Below are 20,743 nucleotides of genomic sequence, written 5' to 3'. Positions count from 1 at the left end.
AGCAATTTGTGATCAATTTATACAATGGATATAGCCATGAAAATAAATTAAAAAGATCTAGCCTAGCTGGTGTGGCTCAGTGGGTGAGCATCGACCAAGGTTCAATTCCCAGTCAGGGAACATGCCCTGCTGCAGACTCAATCCCCAGTGGGGGGTGTGCAGGAAGCAGCCAATCAATGATTCTGTCTCATCATTGATGTTTCTATCTCTCCCTCTCCCTTCCTGTCTGAAATCAATAAAAATATTTTTTTAAAAATGATCTACATACCTTTCATGGAAGAATCTTATAAATATGATGCAAAAAAAACATGTTGCAGATGAATATGTAAAATATGATGCAATTTTTATCCAGGTTGAAAACTTGCAAGTACTGTTGTTGTATGGGAAATTACCTTGCTGCAACAGAAGCCTGTAAGTATAATAACAGGCAGGCTATCCAAGAGATCATAAAAAAGCTTACAGACAAAAACAATGTGCTTAAATCACATAGTTTATTAACTCAATTAAAAACACACAGCAAGAAGCAAGGTGAAAGAGATGGGCTAGGTTAACACCTGTAAGACGTGGTGTATGCAGGATGAAAGATGGCACTGCCTGAGGCCTCAGTCCTGTCTCTCTTCTTGATAAGGGTTTGCTTGCAAGGACCAGAATGGAAATTTAAGCAAAGTGGCCCAACATGTAGAAGGTTCCTGGGGTCAAAACATAGTTACTCTATAGGCTTTCGAGAAAGTGCATCACTTACCAATTAGCCCCATGAACACCTATGGATTTCTTTGGCATTCCTTGTGCAGAGGATATGAGGACCCAATATTTGGCCCAATTAAGACCTCTTAATTAGTGAATGCCTATAATTCTCAAGTATCTTTGGTGTGTCATGAATATTTGATGATTCACAGCCTCATACATATTTAGTGTATCATGACTACTAGGTGTCTCTCGCTCTTCCCATCTCTTTCTAATTATGTTCATTACACAAATGCTCTACTTACTTTATCTATGGTTAACATATCTCAGTGATTATCAACGTATTCTCTTTTTTAAATCTATTTTTATTGATTTCAGAGATGAAGGGGAAGGGAAAGAGAGATAGGAACGACAATGATAACAGAGAATCATTGATCAGCTGCCTCCTGCACACCCCACACTGGGGATCAAGCCTGCAACCAGGCATGTGCTCTGACCAGAAATTGAACTGTGACCTGGTTCATAGGTTGATGCTCAACCACTGAGCCACACTGGCTGGGCAACTTACTTATTCTTATTAACATGTCTTATGGATTTTGCCTGTTTCTATTTTCTTTGATTCATAATTTCATTTTTTCTCCCTATATATTTATTTATCTTAGCAGAATTGAATTTTTAAAATAATTCAGGAAACACAAAGTATAAATGCATGTGTCATATGGTTACAATATAAAATAAATACTTGGAAAGAGTCATTCCCAAGTTCAGGATTTGACTCACAATGGTGGCGAGGGAAAGAGATATGTTCAGGAAAGGCTTCATGGAGCTTTAATTGTATTGGCAGTGTTTTCTTTCTTAATATGGATAGTGGATGTATGGGTATTATATGATTTATAATATTTTATATCTGAACTTTTTCCAAATAAATTTAAGAAAATTTTGAAATAAATACCTGGTATCTTACATGTAATAGGCATTGATACTCTTTATTTTGATTTTAAAGAATGTGACTGGGCTAACTAAATTCATACATCATCTTTCTATTGCTGGTGCATACATATATTTTTCAACAAATATTTACTGGGTATGTACTATTTGCAAGGAAGGCATTGCACGAGTTAGCATGGAGGATGAACAGTTGAGTAAAACAAAATTCATACTTTCAAGTAAGAATTACTTTCAAGCCTGCGGGTTAGTCGGGGCTTGAGATGACTGCAAAAATATGAACAATACAAGGACATAACAGAAGTGCTTTTAGAGAGCAACAGCGTGTGGTCGGAGTGGGTGGAGCTTCGCCCTTTGGAGCGGAGGATGTGTTCAGAATTTCACCTGTAAGAGAGAAGTACATGCAATCTGGGCTGTGGAGGGAAAGAGCAACAGGCAAATAGAGTGAGGAAAGCATTCCAGGAAAAGGAAGCACAGTGGATAGAGAAAGGAGGGTTTGTTCGGAGAGCAGCAGCTTGGCCAAGTTGTTGTGTCAGGGTGAGTACGGGAGAGCAGTGCAAGAGGGGCTCAGGGAGGTAAGTTAGGACAAGAACCCTTCCACCCAACATCTGTGGTCGGCATTGTGGATAATTTAAATTTTTCTATTTGTAATATTTAACATAGTCTACAGTGACCACAATGACCACGTATTACAGTGACCACAAAACTGATCCCTGATGAAGTGGTTGGGTATTGTGAGCATGGCACTCTGACCATCTGTAAAGGCAGGGACAAGCAGTCTCCCTGCTGTGTTTGAGATTATGAGGGTAGCCTGACTGAAGTCCATCATCCGAGAACAGCAATGAAGCCCTAAAATGAAATGACCTTTCGGAATGGGTTGGTGTTCTGGCAGGAACGTAACAGCCTAGACCATTGGTTCTCAACCTTCCTAACGCCGCGACCCTTTAATACAGTTCCTCATGTTGTGGTGACCCCCCAATTTCATTGTTACAGATTGAACATAATTAAAACATAGTGATTAATCACAAAAACAATATGTCATTATATATGTGTTTTCCGATGGTCTTAGGCAACCCCTGTGAAAGGGTCATTCGACCCCCAAAGGGGTCGCGACCCACAGGTTGAGAACCGCTGGGCTGGACATTCTTGGAGGAAGCATGGCACACAGCTAAGCTGGAAGCTCTTGGGGTCCCAGCCACCTTGGCCCAATGCTGTGCCTTCGGGGGAAATGGTGATTATCGTTGAGGGACTTGGAGAGAGCTCTAATTGCAGACCCCAGGCCAGCCCTTCCCCACCCCCCACTTCACCCTCCACCCCCGGGCAGGGGCCAGAACCAGGAAGGGCACTACCACAGCATGGGCTGTGCCCAGAAAAGGGTCTAGACCTTTTCTCTCCAAGTCAGTTCCTCTAGACTTGGCACTGGAAACACAGCTCACTCTGTCCCCTTTGGACTGAGACCCAGGGGTCTTCAGACAATTCAGGGAGACTCTATATTAGATTTCCTGTCAATAGGGCAAGTACAGATCTAAGAAATTAATTCTAAAAATGAAAGTTATGATATAGCAATAAAATGTTTTTGTGAATTAGGTCATACACTATTGATCTATGTTATCCAAATATTCTAAAATAAATGTGTTAATTTATATTCAGATAAAGTTACTTTTATAAGTCCTATTCCAAATACCAAGTTTCTTAAAAACACAATGTATGATCTGTGGTGTATAATCAATATAAAAGTAGTAAAAATATTAATATACAGATTTCCATGCACTAACCTTATAAAATCAACTTGGTATTATAACTGACCTTTGACTGCCTCAATAAGGCTTGTTTCCCTGACAAAAAGGACTTTGCCATATTCTCCGCGTAGACAGCCTGGCTCAACATGGTCATATCAAAGTTGTGTGACCTGATCCACACAACCAGCGGGGGGCAGTTAAATTGTGTGCAAGTCGCCTGGTTGGGTATGTAAGTGTCTTGGAAGACACTGTTTCTTTCTCACGCAACATCTTCGAAAGAATTTAAGTCAGTCAGACCTTTAAACTTCTTGAGATTTGTGTAGTTGACCAGCATGTGTGGCCTCTTGAAACATTAAACCAATAAGATGTGCCAAGGAGTGTTATCATTTCGTAGTCAGCGCTGAGGTTCTCATTGGGAGGGATGCTGAGGAAGACTGGATTCTTTCACCAGCTACATCGGGGAATATGGTCCATTCTACTTACCCGACTTCCCCGCTACACTGAAAGCCCCCAGCAGGCAGGGACGTGTTCCTGATGGCTTTCCAACCTTGAGCGTTTGACCTGGTACAGAGCATCCACTGCCCAGTGGATATTTGGTGCATTGCTCTTTTTTTTTTCCCCCCAGGAAGGGGTAGTTGGCAGGGTCAGGCACAGCTAGGAGGGAGGCTCTGCATCATCCTGCGTCAGAAACAAACCCTCTATCGCGGATGTCACGTGATGACTCCTGGGTTCTCATTTGTAGTTCACATTCTTGCGAGTTTGGACAATTGAACTTGACGAAAGGGTTACAGTTGTGCTTTGTTATCAGGAAACTTGTGAAGTCAATGTCTTAGGAAAGACTTTTCATAGCACATAAGAAAAATGAACTTCAGGCCAAGGGTGGAGGCAGCCCAGTCTCCTGAGGGACCAGAACCAAGAGCTGGGAAGCCTGTGGGAAGCCAGGAAGCACGCTCTTCTCTCTGGAGACTTATTGTTTCCCCCTCTGTCTTTTGCAGGTGTTTGCACTGCCTCGGGGCACCCCCCCCAACACTGCTGATCCACAGCCCAGGGCACAGCTTTCTGTGGGGAAACGAAGACAGGCGGAGGTGAGCCTTTGTGTCTCAGTCCCAGACTTCTGTGAGAGACTCTGATCAGCCGGCTCAGGCACGGGGATGCTCTTCACTCAGTGTTTTATGTGATAACAGGCGGAGGTAACAGGCTTTACAGAACTGAGGTTCCATTTTTCAAAGAAAAATGTGCAGTATATACATACAGGGTGGGGCAAAAGTAAGTTTACAGTTGTTCCTATGGAAAATAATACAGCCCTAGCCAGTTTGGCTCAGTAGATAGAGCGTCAGCATCTGGACTGAAGGGCCCAGGGTTCGATTCTGGTCAAGGGCACATGCCCAGCTTTCAGGCTTGAGCCCCAGTGTGGGGCGTGCAGGAGGCAGCCAATCAATGAGTCTCTTTCATCATTGATGTTTCTATCTCTCTCTCCTTCTCCCTTCCTCTCTGAAATCAATAAAAACATATTACAATAATAATAATAATAATACAAGAATAATACAAGGATAAACTGTGTTTCACGCATTCACAACTGTAAACCTACTGTGCTTGCCCTGCATGTAGCCCACGCCGGTGGAACTCGTGGTCTGTTGGGCTTTGTGACAACATGGCTTGTACTCATGGCTGTTGGGCTCTGTGGTCTCAGAGGCGTTGGAGGTCTCCTTCCCTGAAGGGTGGGGAGTAGGGACAGACGGGCCTCCCGCATCGGTTCCGTCTCTCTGGGCACCTAGACCACTTCTCCTGATGTCCGCTGTAAGAGGAGACTGAATCTGCCCAGTGTGCCTCGCAGCTGGACCTGCCGGGCCCAGCCTCTTCTCCAGGCCCTTCCAGGTAGCGAAGGGTCAAGAGCCTAACATGGAGTAAATAATGTGCAGGAATTCAGTGGTGTCAGAGGAGCCAGACCGAAGTCAGGCAGTGACACTAGGACTTTAATGACAACCAGGAACACGAGGCGTTGCAGCTGCCCGGGAGCAGCTGGTGGGCTCCCGGGGAGGCCGTGGCGGCGGGTCCCAGCTGGGAGAGGAGCCAGGGCAGGTGGCAGTGACCCCGTCCTGGCGGGCTGTTTCTTCTTTTATTTGTATTGATTTCAGAGGAAGGGGAGGGAGAGAGAGAGAGAAACATCAGTGATGACAGAGAATCATTGATTGGCTGCCTCCTGCAGGCCCCACACTGAGGATGGAGCCCGCAACCCGGGCCTGGGCCCTGACCGGGAATGGAACCGTGACCTCCTGGTTCATAGGTGGATGCTCAACCACTGAGCCACGCCGGCTGGGACCCAGCAGTCTGTTTCATTCTGCTTAATAGGTTGTCACATGGATTGAAAAACGTACGTCTAAATCTATTTCTGGCTTTTAAATGTGTGAAGGAAACACGTAACTTTATTTTTTCCTTTTTGTCGAGTTAAAGACAGAGACAGATGCCCTAAAAATGTATGCATTCCATAAGGAGTTCCTATTCTTTGGCTGTGCATCTTGGGAAGCAAAAATCAAGGACAAATAGGTCATTCCTCTAAGTTTCCCGTAGGACTTTGGCAATAAAAAGGCTGGAGTCAGCACTGGTAACTAATAGAGATGAGGGAGATAAACCCAGAGAAGATGTTCAAATTTTTTTTAAAAGAACTTTTGAAGGGAAAACAATGAAGTAAGCGTTGATGTAACATAAATATGATGTTAATTGTTAAATGTCAAAAGTACTGCAGATATAAATAACTGTTTAAAATAGAAACCATGTGAACACTTGTACAAATTCCCTCCCCAGAGGTGTTTGGAAATCTTCAAAGCCTAATATCCTTTTGTGAATGATCAGCCAGAGTACATTGGGAATGAAGGAAATCTGAAAAAAATAAGAACACATTACCAATCCCAGATATATTCCTGGGAGGGGGTGTTAGGATACATTTAACTTCAACTCTAGTGAATCAAAGAGATATCAAAGAACATCTTATAAAACAAAATACTGTGGACATTATTTATGAAAAATATATTTTTGAGCCCGGCCTGTGTAGCTCAGTGGTTGAGGGTGGACCCATGAACCAGGAGGTCATGGCTCAATCCCCAGTGTGGGACATGGGAGAGGCAGCCGATCAGTGCTTCTCTCTCATCATTGATGTTTCTGTCTCTCTTTCCTCATCCCTTCCTCTCTCTGAAATCAATAAAAACATTTTGAACGCATCCTATTTTCCAAGCCTTGTGCCAGGCATGGGGGACATGCTGGTAAATAAGATGGATGCTGTCCCCACACATCTGTCCCTGCCCAAATAGCTACATGGGACCCAAGAGATTAGTCAAGACTTTTATTTTACAAATGGGGAAACTGAGGCCCACAATGTCACATAAGGGAAACTGACCATGTTCTTGGCCTTTCCATTTTTGCAATCTAAAAGAAGCATCTCTTATCTTACAGATCCTTCAGAAATTCTCAAATTGTGTCCCATATAACAAACGTAGCCATTAATTCATTTCAAAAATACTCTTTATATATAGGTTTTCAATATTCCTATGCATTTCTGGAAATAAAACAGGAAGTCAAGTGAAAAAAATAGCAAGGTCCAATTTTCAATATCTAATCCAGTGGAGTTTTTTTTTTTTTTAGAAAGTGTTAGCCATATGATTCCTGTTACCATCAAAAACAATCATACTGTGTGATACAGACCATCTGTTTAGGATATGGCAGACACACTTGGAAAATCCAGAATAATGAGATCTCAATCCATCATTTGTTAGAGACGTTATTGGTCCAAGAAGATGCCCTTTGGGTCCTCTGTGCTGAGGCGTCATTAGATGGATCGGCCAGACCTCACACCTACCTGTGCTCAACATCTCACGTCATAACTGCATGTCCCTTGGCTGGCTGACCTGGGGTTGTACTGTGCTGTTGGCACAGTGCTGGCCGCCCACAAGGGTGTGGTGACAATTGCTGAAGTAAATGCCATACAGCATTCTGAGCAATTCAAAAGAGGGATGCTGGCCAGCTACCCAAAGTCATGGCACACCCACAGGTACCGCTCCTTTTGTAATATACTCTTCATGTGGCAATAGAAAGGGCTTCCTCGGGGACATTTGAATGTCACTGTGTGTTTCATTCCATCTGTTATTCACTCTACCTTTTCTATTATTTTCAGAATATTACCCTGGCACTACATGGGGCCTATTAGCAATTTAATAATTATACATATGTCACCATGCTTGAAAAGAGAAGTATGTGGGCCTCTAGAGGTTTCCTGTATGTTAATCTCTGACAAAAATGAATTTGGTTATGATTTCCTATCTGAATGGGAATCATTTGGCCATGGACTCAGATATGTTGGAAACACATGTTTGAGAATCTATTTGGCTGGATGACTTGAATTGAAGCCTCAAAATGTAAAAAAAAAAAAAAAAAAAAAAAAAAAAGAAAGAAAAAAGAAAAGCACAGCTAAACACAAGCTCATTAATGCAAAGAGCCGGTGGCATTGGCGCTGTCAGGGGTGACGTGACCTAAACCATCACAGACTGGTTTCGGTACAGTTCTCTTTATTTCTCTTCCTCTTTTTCTTCCTTTCTTTTTTTAAATAGCAGGTTAATTGAGATGTAATTCACATACCAAAAGTTTACCTTTTCAACATGTGCAATTCAGTGTTTTTCGTATATTCACAAAGCTGTACCTCAGTATACATTCCACAGCAAGTTCATGACCCCAGAAAGAAACCCGTTAGCAGTCACTCCCCATTTCCCTCCCAGAGCCCCTGGCAACTACTGATCTCCTTCCTGTCTCTGTGGATTTGCCTGTTCTGGACCCTTTATGTAAATTGAATCATGCATATGTGTGCTTTATGTCTGACTTCTTTCACACAGCATACTTCCAAGGTTCATCCATCTCCATTAATATTCGTGTGTGTGTGTGTGTGTGTGTGTGTATTACATTTTGTTTATCCATTCATCAGTTGATGGACACTTGGGGTCTTTCGCCTTTGTAGCTGTTATGAATAATGCAGCTATGAATATTCATGTGCAGATTTTGTGTGGAGTGTGTTTTCAAGTCTCTTGGATGGGTATCGATGACGAGAATTGCTAGGTCAGATGGTACTCTGTGTTTTACTTTCTGAGGAACCAAAACTGTCTTCTGAAGCAACTGTGTCATTTTCATTTCCACCAACAAAGAAGAAGGGTTACATCCCTTTACCTCCTTGTCTGCTTTGTCCGCATTTTTTATGATAGGCCATCCTAGTGGGTGTGAAGTGGTAACTCGTTGTTTTGATTTGCATTTTTTCTAATGATTAATGATGTTGAGCATCTTTCATGTGATTGTTGGTCATTGGTATATCTTCTTGAAAGAAATATTTATTCAAGTCCTTTGCTGATCTTTAAATGGATTAGTTTTCTTTTTATTATTGAATTTTAAGAATTCGTTATATATTCCGATACAAGTCCCTTATTAGATATGTGATTTACAAATGTGTCCCATTCTACAGGTTGTCTTTCCACTTTTTTGAAGTGAAGCACAGGAGTTTTGAATTTTGATGATGTCTACCTTCTTTTGTTTTTATTGCTTGTGCTTCTGGTGACATGTCTAAGAAACCATCGCCTAATCAAAGATTTAGTCCTATGTTTTCTTCTAAGGGCTTTGTCATTTTTAACTCATCTATTTAGATCTTTGATCCATTATTCTATATGATGCAAGGTCAGGACCCAACTTCATTCTTTTGCATGGAGATAGCTAGTTGTCCCCTTGAATTATATTGGCTGGCTCCCTTATAGAAAATCAATTGACCATAAAAGTGAGAGTTTGTTTCTGGACTTGTAATTCTATTTCATCGATCTGCATGTCTATCCTTATGCCACTACCACCACACTGTCTTAATTACTGTAGCTTTGTAGTAAGTTTTGAAATAGGGAAGTGTGAGACAATTTCTGCCCCCCCCAAAAAAAAAGCCAGCTGGGATTTTGATGTGTATTACATCCAATCTGTAGATAAATTTGGGGAATACCAGCATTTTAACAATATTAAGTTTTCCAATTCATGAACCTGGGGTGTCTTTTCATTTATTTAGGTCTTGTTTAATGTATTTCAATGATGTCTTAGAGTTTTCAGTGTAAAATCTTTTACTTATTTTGTTACATTTATTTCTATTTTACTCCTTTTGATGCTGCTATAAATGAAATTGTTTCTTAGCTTCAATTTCACATTTGTTATTACTAACATAGAGAAATATATTGATATCTATATATTGATCTTGTATTCTGCAATCTTCAACATTATTTATCCTATTATTTTTAATGGATTCCTTAAGATTTCCTATATACTAGACCAAGTAAAGATAGCTTTGCTTTTTCCTTTTCAATCTGGGTGCCTTCTGTTTCTTTTTCTTGCCCAGTTGCTCTGTCTAGAGCCTACAGTACACTGTTGAATGGAGGTGACAAGAGTGAATGTTCCCTGTCTTTTTCCTAACTTTAAGGGGAAAGCGCCTAGTATTTCTCCATCGTGTATGATGCTGTGGGCTTTTTGTGGATGGCTTTTATCAGGTTGAGGGAGTCCCCTGTATAATTATCTTTGCGTGCCATGGATGGGCAGGGCTGAATTATGAAACCTAATGCAATCTGAAAGCTCTTTTAGGAATTCATGTCCTTTTCAATATTGTAATAGGATGTGGAAACAATGCCCACTGGCGACCGGTTGTCTATTTTTTCCTCTGGGAAAGGCTGCATGTGGCAGAAGCAACTTTTCTATCTCTTTTCCCACACCCTCCCCCCTCCCCAAGCATTCTTCCTTATCTCCCACCAATGAGAACAAACAAATGATTGTGGTAGATAAATCTAATAGCTTCTTTCCATACTATCCTTATGGTTGCAGGACGCAGTACATTTGCCATAAATCCCAATAGCACGTATGCTAGGAATGTGAGATAAAAGCTGCAGAAAGTCAGTAAAGGTGTCAACTCCCGAAAACCCTCTCAGCAGCCTTCTTAGAAGAGAGTACATTCTCAGATCCCGCTGAGAGTGTAGCTCTCCCGGAAGCTGGGGAATGCGGACTGGTCTGCGTCAAGGGGAAACTGCTGATGTGGTGGTGATGGTGGTGACGATGAAGACGACAGTGACGCAGCACTATCAGCTGTCCAGCATAAGCACTGACAGGTGCTAGGTGGTACCTTTAAGAAGCTAAGGCCCAAGAGCCAATGCAGGACCGGCCAGCCAGGCAAAATAGGCCCAGCCAGGGACGCGCAGTCCGGCACAATGAGCTGCATGGCTTTGGTGACTGTTCTCCAGGTCTCTGTTCCGGGTGGCCGTGCCCATCTCCCACCTGCAGCTCCTAGCCCTTTGCCGCTAGCTCTGTGCAACGCCGAGGGACCAGGAGGTACTGACCGTGGCTGCCACATGGATCTCCCCTTTGTGGCAAAGGAGAAACACCACCCGTCTCCTGGTTCCCGGCCCTGCCCCTGCACACACTCACCTTTGATTCTCCTCTGCCTTGCGTTATTTATGTACGACAATCAGTCAGAAAAGCAACCATCACGTTGAAAGGGTCGTTAAGGTCCATCTCATTGCTTTCAGAGCCAAGGGACACATGGGTTCCTATGAGTCTTAGCAAGAGCAGTTTTGCTCTTCGAATGGAGAACCAGCATTGCCACCTTTACTAGAAGAGATTATTCTTTGCTTATTTCAATTCCTCCAAGTCCCAACCTTTTAGGCAAGAATTATACAGATCAAGAGAACTTTAAAGGAACAAAAAACCCTCTGCTTTTAAGCGAAACTCTAACCTAATCACAGAGTAAGTTATAAGTTAGGTAATTGGGTGTTATTGCCTTTCTCTACAGATGACATCACTTATCCCTGGCTAATACCTTCTGCTTGGAGGAAGAGGGGGAAGGAAGGACGGTGGGGAAAAGAGGGCTGGGTACATGAAAACGCACAACAGTGCTATCCATTTTGGGGGGCTCCTTGGGGAGTGCGGGCGTTTCTCATGAACTGCCATTGAGTGCCGTGAGAGACACATTTGTAGTGCTCTGTGCTGGCCTGCAGAGCCCAAGAGCTTTTAGAGACTGATGGTGGTGACGATGGAACTGCCCTCGCTGGTGTGGCTCAGTGGATAGAGTGTCAGGCTGCGGACTGAAGGGTCCCGGGTTCGATTCCAGTCAGGGCACATGCCCAGGTTGTGGGCTGGATCCCCAGTAGGGGGCGTTCGATCAATGATTCTTTCTCATCATTGATGTTTCTCTCTCTCTTTCTCTCCCTTCCTCTCTGAAATCAATAAAAACATATTTTAAAACAAACAAAAGAACTAAGGGGCGGCCGGGGACACGTGGCCACAGGCGGAGGGTTGGTGGACAAAGGAGATGAGACTGGATGCGTAATCTGGGCCACACTGAGTACACAATGAGACGAAGCAGTGGACAGGCAGGATGCTCCTGCCAGCACCTCGATGCATTATCCTCTGATACGCTGTGAGCAAGGCGGGAGCCGCTCATGCCTTGGGCTTCCGGCCCTGTTCGCTGATAAGACAGCATCTCTCGGAGGCGGGGATTCCCTTAGGACCCCAGGAGGGCACTGTTCCGCCCAGCTACTTGGTAATACAATTTAAGTCTCCATTTTCAGACAGTTTAAAGAAAGGACAGTAGCTAATTTCATAGTAAAAGCCTGAAAGACAGAAACAATTAAGATGATCATGAAATTCTAAAAACCATTTCCGAGATTGAATCAGAGAAATGTAGGCTAAGAACTTAAAGTGATCATAGAGATGAGGCTAAAGAAGACTGAACTGCAACCAGAGACTTCATTCGATTCCTCCCCCCCTCGTTGCCCCCGCACCCCTACCCCATGGCTGTCCTGAGAGAAACGAAGCTGGAGCTTAAGGGAAACATCAAAACTTGTTTTTGAAAAATGTGTCATCTTATTCTTTTCCAGAGAATTTGTATCTGGGCGTTTATGCTGGGTAAATTTCCCCAGAGAAACATTATGTTCTTTTAGTCTGAGAATGTAGCAGTGACAGATAGGGTCAGAGAAAGCAATGGAAGTGGCACTCTGAAACTAGACAGGGGCACATGGGGGTTATGTGCAGATGGAATGGTTTAACGCAGTGCGTAGTCATCTCTCCGACGGGGGGGAGTTTAGTTTGGGGCGCGCCGAGGTGGGATGCTGTGGAGTGGGAGCCGGGTAAGCCCTGAAATCTTCAAAACGGAAGGACTAGGAAGGGATGCCAGAATATAAAATCCATCTTCTGCTCTTTCCTCTGGACTGCCCTAAACCTTTTCCAAATAGAGACTACTTTCTGAGGAGTACCCTCAGAGAAAGAGAAGGTTCCTGGAAAGGTGACAAAGGCCCTGGGTGTGGACTTCAATTTACTAGTAAATGGAAGTGGAGTGGATTAACGGTAGGCTCAGATATTTACGAATGTCTGTAAATCCCATACTTAAATACTCCAAAAAATGTAGGAAAAACGTCACAAAACTTAATTATAGGCCTTGGCTGGAGCGTTGTCCCGGTGGGCCAGGGTTGTGGGTTCGATCCCCGGTCAGGGCACATGCAGGAGCCGACCAGTGAATGCATAGATGTGTAGAACAATGAGTCGATGCTTCTCTGTCTTGCTTGCTCTCTCTCAAGTCCATACATTTTTAAAAAAAAAATAAAAAAGAATAATTATTTAAAAATTAGTTATGGTCCACAGTTAAGATTATTAAGGAGAAATTTTTACCAGAAGTCTCAGAATTTAGGATGGGGAACTTAGCACGTGGGTTCTGTACCCGTGAGAGCCAAGGCGAGCTGTGGGAGGCGTGCGAAAGAGGCCGCCCTGCTGGGAGTTTGGGGGTGAGCAGCTCTCTGTGCTGTGTAAACCACAGTTTAAGGAGCCCCATATCTATGTCAGAGTCTACTGTTCTCGTCAAATACAACTTGAAATAGGATGTAATTTTCACACTTAAGTTTTAACATTTTATTATATTCTGAATTATTGTACCACATAAAATTAGACAGAAATAGTACCTTTGTGTTTTTCTTCTCCTTTTGCCCTTTCGTCAACATCTATCACTAAGGCCAGGTTAATGACGGCCCTGACGCTGAGCAGGAGGCAATCAGCATCCTTGTTCTTGCTTTATCCTCAGGTGCAGGCTTATCTGGCCGAGTGTCGGCCCCTGGGGACCTGAGCCCGTGCTCCCGGCCTGGTTGTCCGTGCCTGAGTGTTTTACCCTCACCCCACCCGCCAGGGAGGAGGCTGTTTGCCTGAAGTGCCTGGGGGAGGCAGGGTGGGCTTGCCATCTGTGGAGAAACGATTGTCAAGAAGCAGAGCCTGTCCAGGTCCCAGCAGGAGGTGTCAGGGCGAGATGCACACCACGACCAGCTTTTCTAACTGACCCCCTCTAGTCGCCCTCAAAGGGTTGGAATCATCGGACGGTTAGGATTGGTCTTCAGGTGACCCTGTCTGTGCCCCTTCTCCCCCCCCCCGCCCCCCACGTCCCAGGAAGGAAAAGGGGAAGGGAGCGGAAGGCGGAGGGGGCGCCTGTGTCTGGGCAGAAGGACCCTCGGCATCTGCCTGTGCACACCCTCCCTCCTGTGGCAGGGAAAACAGTCGAGTGAAGGGCACGGATCCCAAACTGTCACCAACTGATGGATTTACAAGTGAAAATGCTTAACCTGAGGTCCTTTCCTAGCTTGGTAAGAGGGGGGGGTGACAAGGAGAAGGAGATTTGAACACGGAGAGTCCTTGGCTTGCGGCAGCGTGACCCCCGTCTGCACGTGATCTCCTCGTGTGTGACTGTGCCCAAGGCTCCCTTCTCCTTAGGACATTGGTCACAGTGGGTGACAGCCCCACCCCTCCAGTATGACCTCAGTTCAACTACACACATCTGCAATCGCCCTACTTCCAAATAAGGTCCTATTCTGAGATGCTGGAACTTAGGACTCAAGATATGAGTTGTGGGGTGTTTGGGGGGGGCACAATCCAACCCCAACAATGACTTGTACCTCCTCCCTCCGTCCTGAGCAGCCGGCACAGGAAGGCACTAGGGCTCTGGTAACCCAGCAGGAATTCTGCTGTCAGCGCCAGGGAACGCGCTACTATCTATTGGCTCCATGGTCGCGGCCACCCATCCCTGTGACAGACAGAAAATTCCTGTTCCGGCAGCACCCGGACTCACGTGGACGGCCCCTCGCTTACACCCATCTCGAGAGCCGCCTTTCCTTCGCCAACACCTAGTAGTTAGTTTTTAACCCATTTCCTAGAAAGGAGTAGTCAAGAAACAAGAATTAGAAGCCACATAAAAAGAAAGGAATGTGAAGGGCAAGAGAGGATGTTTTTAAATCGTGCTGTTTGTTAGTGATGGTAAATGTATTGTTTCCCGTGGCGTGCGGAGCTGAGGTTGGAAACCTTCCGCAGGTAACTTCATAAGGCTCAGGTGCCGGGACCAGTCCCAGCATCCAGCGGGGCGCGTGCCCTGGGAGAGCGTGAGGCCACCTGCGCCTGCGGACTCTCACTGGTGCGGGAATGGGCTTGGGCCTGACTCCTGCCAAAGACAGTTCTCCCCGGGCTGGAGAGAGGGCACGTGACCGGGGCCGGGGGTGGAGGAGCCTCAAGGATGGGGGTGAGTTTTGGAGACAGCGTGCCTAAGGGACCCTGAAAATAGGCCCCACGTGCCATCGTTGTCACGCTTGCTGTGGGCCGCAGACACCTACTCTTGGAGCTTCCAGCCTCGTCCCTGAGGCATAAGGAGCTGCGGGCACCTGGCTTGTATCAGCGGGTGGTCCACAGGCTGCTACACAGCCAGGGAAGCAGCACAGGTTAGAGGCCCTGCCAACGACACGGAAGCCAAAGGCAAGCAGACTCAAAGCTGGCATTTCTCAGAATGTTCAAATGCATCAGCAATATTTATGCTGTTCCTACTTACTGCGATTTGACAGATGACTAACACGTCAGTAGCAAATATGGGAAAATATGGTGGATAATTTATAGGCCAAAAAGGATACGTGTTTTTTCCAGAACTCACCTGAAATTACAGACGTTTCAAGAGTTTTACCTGTGACATTTTTCTGGGCCTGCCATCTCTCCAGGCGAAAATGAAGGTTGGGCCTAAGAGCTTCTGATTTGGGGTGGGTTTGTTTGTTTTTGGTCTTCTTGATGACAAGTAGTAAAGCCACAGGAAACAGAATTCTCACCACATATTTCAGTCCTCCAGCGCTAGATGTTGGGCGTCATAAAACCCCAGCCTACCTGTTGTAGATTTCTTCTCTCCCATTTCTTGATTTCTATCCTGCATTTATAGATGGAAACCAATAACTTTGTGTTAGTTAATCTTCACTGATATCAAAATGATGGGGAAAACATTCATTGCAGCACGATTTTAAAAGAAATACATCTCACTTTACTATGAAAATAAAATCTGCTTACACTTGGCACAAACCCATGCCCACAGTGAGTGTTCAGTAAATGATGGTTGAAACAAGTTGTAGAAGGCGGGGACGTGGGGCGCTACCACCAAAACACAAGCAACCAACCTCCCCATGTGTCGTGTTTTTCCATGTCGGGGAGCAAAATCAAGTCAAGTGAACATGTGGATAAGGTGTGTCCTTAAGCTTCAGAGGAAGGTGTATGACTTCCTAGTCATTCTGAAGGCATGAGGTTTGGCCATCAGATTACTCAGTAGTCACTGTCGTGTGCAAAGTACGATTCTGCCAGTAACAGAATATTTTCAGCCTGTGTGGCAACATGGCAAAACGGATCTAGGAGGCTATGCCTCAACTACATTTAGATGTAAAATAGTTGCTTTCTAGCTAGTAGACAACGTGGGTTCTTAAATTTGACAACCACAGTAAGAAAAAAGAAAGTATCCTGCTAAACTGGATTTCAGCAGCGTATCAAAGTAGTTTGCAAGGTTTTGGGGAAGAAAGCAAAACATCAGTCGATGCTTTGCCAAGGGGAAAGCTGGCCGTGCCACAAATCAAGAAACAGTGGATGAATCCATAGCATTCTCCAAGGCAAATCTTGAATCCATTAAGACATTCTGCAGAAGAGCAGTTATAACTTCCAGTTTAAAATAATATGTATAAGATTGGCTTGCTTGGCATCAAAATCAGTTTCCTAAAAGTGCGTGCAAGCCTCTTTGGGTAACTTCCATAAAGAGAAGAACTTTGAGAATAAGTTTCTGGATCCTGAGAAAGCCGTCACCTCCCTCTCCCTGAGGCTCCCCTTCCTCCGTCCCTGAAGGGCCTCGTCTCAGCCTAAAGCAGTGACTGTCCAACTCCGGAGGATGCTTGTTCCCAGGAGTCACGGGCAATGTTTAGAAACATAGTTGTTATCACAGCTGCCAGGAACGGCGGCCTGGGGAGAAACGGGGTGCTGTTGGCTACCAGATATTGAATACTTGTCGATATCAAAGTTTCTGCTGAGAACAGGGATGCTGGTGAGCATCCTGCAATGCACAGCACAGCCTCGCAATAAGAATTATCTGGCCCCAAATATCAGCAGTTGAGAGAATGAGAAACACGGGCCTGGAGGGGTAAATGGGGCAGGTGTGAGCATGTGTGCAGGGCTGGCACACAAGTAGAATGCGGCCAGGCTTGAGGCCTACAAGGCCTCTGAACCCCACGTAAGCTGGTACCTTACAGATCCGCAGCTCCAGGAAAGAAGTTCAACGTCCAAACTGGATGTGAGGAAAGCTCAGAAGGGATTTTTTAAAACTCTTTGCTCCACCCCAGCTCCTCAAGTAAAAGTTCCACAGCGAGCATGTGGCAAACAATCGGAGGGATCGTTTGTTTTGTCCTGAGGTTTTAGAATTGTGGCTGTGCCTTGGCCTAGGATTCTCCACTACTGTATGGATCACTTCCATGAGCTGCTTCTTTTGTCCTAAACGTTTTGACTGTATATTTTAACAATGGCTATACGTGGGCATTTTTTATTTATTTTTTTCTGGGGACTATATCTCTGTTTCTTTAAATCTTTTTGGGAATATCACAGATGTCTCCCTCCCCCCTCCTCCCCATTAAACCCCTTCCACCTAGTTCCCACCCCACCCCAGGCCTTCACCAACCTATTGTCTGTGTCTATAGGTAATGCATACCTATAATCTATAATAATAAAAGCATAATATGCTAATTAGACTGGATGTCCTTCTGGGCGACCTTCCAGATGAAGCCAGGGCTGCGAGGGAAGCCTGGGTCCCGGGTGCCAGAGGGAAGCTGGTGCTGGTAGCCGGAGGAAGGAAGGCCTGCTCTTGCATGGATTTCATGCATCAAGCCTCTAGTATGCATATAAATTCTTTGGTTAATTTCTTCCAGCTCCACCCTTTCCCTCTGAGATTCGTCAGTCTGTTCCTGTTTCCATGCCTCTGGTTCTATTTTATTTATCAGTTTATTTTGTTCATTCCTTGTTCATTTATTTTGATTTTTAGATTCAATTGTCAATAAATATGTATTCATTGACATTGGCATTGTATTGTTCACATTTTTCTCCTTCATTTCCTCTTCCTTCTTCTTCCCCTTCTCCTTATCCTTCTTAAAGAATACTCTGCAACATTTCATGTAATTCTGGTTTGGTGGTGATGGGCTCCTTTAGATTTTTCTTGTCTGTGAAGCTCTTTATCTGACCTTCAATTCTAAATTACAGCTTTGCTGGGTAGAGTAATCTTGGTTGTAGGTTCTTGCTATTCATGTTTCTTGCCACTCCCTTCTGGCCTGCATAGTTTCTGTTGAGAAATCAGCTGACAGTCGTATGGGTGCTCCCTTGTAGGTAACTGTTTTTCTCTTGCTGCTTTTTTTCTCTCTTTGTCTTTTGCCCTTGGCATTTTAATTATGATGTGTCTTGGTGTGGTCCTCTTTGGGCTCCTCTTATTTGGAGTTCTCTGTGCTTCCTGGACTTGTAAGTCTATTTCTTTCATAGGAGAAGTTTATTATTTTTATTTTTATTTTTTAAATCCTCACCTGAGGATGTTTTATTTTATAATTTATTTCAGAGAGGGAGAGAGAGAGAGAAACTTCAATAATGAGAGAGAATCATTGATCAGCTGCCTCCTACATGATCCCACACTGGGGATCGAGCCTGCATCCCGGACATGTGCCCTTGCCTAGAATCGAATCTGGGACCCTCCAGTCTGCAGGCTGACACTCTAGCCACTGAACCAAACCAGCTAGGGCGGTAGGGGAACGCTTTTGTCATTAGTTCTTCAAATAAGTTTTCAATATCTTGCTCTCTCTCTCTCTTCTCCTTCTGGCACCCCCATAATTCAAATGTTGATATGCTTGAAGTTGTCCCAGAGGCTCCTTACACTATCTTCCTATTTGGGGATTTTTTTTTTTTCTCTTCTGATTGGGTGTTTTTTGGTTCCTCATATTCCAAATCATTGATTTGATTCTCAGAATCCTCTACTCTATTGTTGAATCCCTGTAAACTATTTTCACTTCATTTAGTGTATATTTCCTTCTGACTGGTCCTTTTTCATGTCTTTGAAATTCTAAGATCCTTGAAAGTCTCACTAAGTCCCTTGAAGCTCTCATTAAGAACCTTGAGTTGTTTGTAGGTAAGTAACGGAGTCTTTATTGAGCATTCACAAGATTTAGGGGACTTCAGCCTAGTTTTCTTTTCACATACCTGTGATCACTTACGGCAAGTACCTCCTCTCTTGAAAAACCATACGCACACTTACTTCTCTTTGTCCACCTCGCCCCTACCTCTCTGGCCACAGCTGGAAAGGTGTGCTCTTTGCCAGTCTTTCTGAGGCAGGTCACCACTGCTGGGGTCCAGCCCCAGCGGGTCCAGGGGTTCCCAAAGGTGTGGACGGAGTCGGCTTAAGTTTGATGCTTAAGTTTTACTGTCATTATGGTAGCTTAAAAACTCTCATTATAGTAGCTTAAAAAATAAAAGAAGGGTGAGATGTAGGGAGCTGATATAGGGTTAAGCCTCGGACTGACCTGTGGGCAAAATCACAAACAATTCCCAGCTTAGAGGGCACAGTCCTCTTAGCATAATTAGGCTTGACCTTATGAGGCTCCCTAGATCTTATCTGGGAAGCTAATGGGCTGAGGAAGTGCAGGAAGTATAACCATGGTGTAAACAAGTGAAACTCACAAGAACAAAAACAAGTGAAACTCACAAGAACAGTGTAAACAAGTGAAACTCACAAGAACAGTGTAACTTTGGTAACCACTACCTTGTTTACCTCTCACTATAAAATAACGGCTCAGCTTGCCTTGGGATCTCTCTCTGAGGCCTCAGCCAGGCACAGGGAAGATCCACGGAGACTAAGGAAAGCTAGAGAGTTCTGAACGCTGTCTCCGTGTAAAACATTCTTCGCCAACTCCGTCCACACCTTTGGGAACCCCTGGACCTGCTGGGGCTGGACCCCAGCACACCACCTCCTTTTATGGATGGTAACCTGCCACAGTAAGCCCACTTGAAGCAGGTTTGGCTCAACTAAAACTTCAACCAGCACCCGAGGCTTTCAAAGCACACCTCCTAGGTCAGCAATGGCGAACGTTTTGAGCTCGGCGTGTCAGCATTTTGAAAAACCCTAACTTAACTCTGGAGCCGTGTCACATAGAGAAATTTTTTGATCTTTGCAACCATAGTAAAACAAAGACTTATATTTTTGATGTTTATTTTCTATATTTAAATTCCATTTAACAAAGAAAAATCAACCAAAAAAATGAGTTCGCGTGTCACCTCTGACATGCGTGTCATAGGTTCACCATCATTGTCCTAGGTACTGGGGGTTCCAGTCATGTTGGTAGATACCACACAAGAAATTTTAAGCAGATAAGGCCCTATTTAGCAAAACTACCTACCAACATCCTTCAAACAAAAGGCAGGGGGAAAATAGCAACAGCCCACATAATTAATCTGTACAGAATCACACAAGGTGTTTTCAAACAGTGATGATCACAGAGGGCTGGCGCTGGATGGGGCCCTGGGTGCCGCTCAGGTGGTGCATGGCGTAGCAGTGCTGGCTTCCTTCCTGTTCTCTCTCTTGCTGTGTTTGGTGATGAAGAGATGAAGGCTCGGGTAGAGGAAGGAGCTTGGACAAACGGGTACAGGGGAGCCGAGCAGAGTCAGAACTGGAAAAGCAATGGCCGTCTTCTCCCATGTGCATTGAAGGCTGAAACCCAGACTGTGATGGTTATATGGACACGTTTCCCACTTTTCCCCGTGTTTTCTTCTCCTCCCTTTATTGTTTAACCCAACTTTCCTAGTTCATTTCACAGACTATTTTGGAAATTGGAAAGCATATTTTTAATGCAAATAATACCTTTTAAAAAAAGGTTGTAAACACCCACAGCATCTTCATGCTTAATGACTAGATGCCAACTGTCTGTATTCATGGCTATTTTTGGATCTATAAATGTCATTTGTCTATTCGTATACATTTGTATTCCTAATTT

Source organism: Myotis daubentonii, chromosome 7 (genome assembly GCF_963259705.1).
Source record: "Myotis daubentonii chromosome 7, mMyoDau2.1, whole genome shotgun sequence".
Taxonomy (NCBI): domain Eukaryota; kingdom Metazoa; phylum Chordata; class Mammalia; order Chiroptera; family Vespertilionidae; genus Myotis; species Myotis daubentonii.
This window is presented reverse-complemented; position numbering follows the sequence as displayed.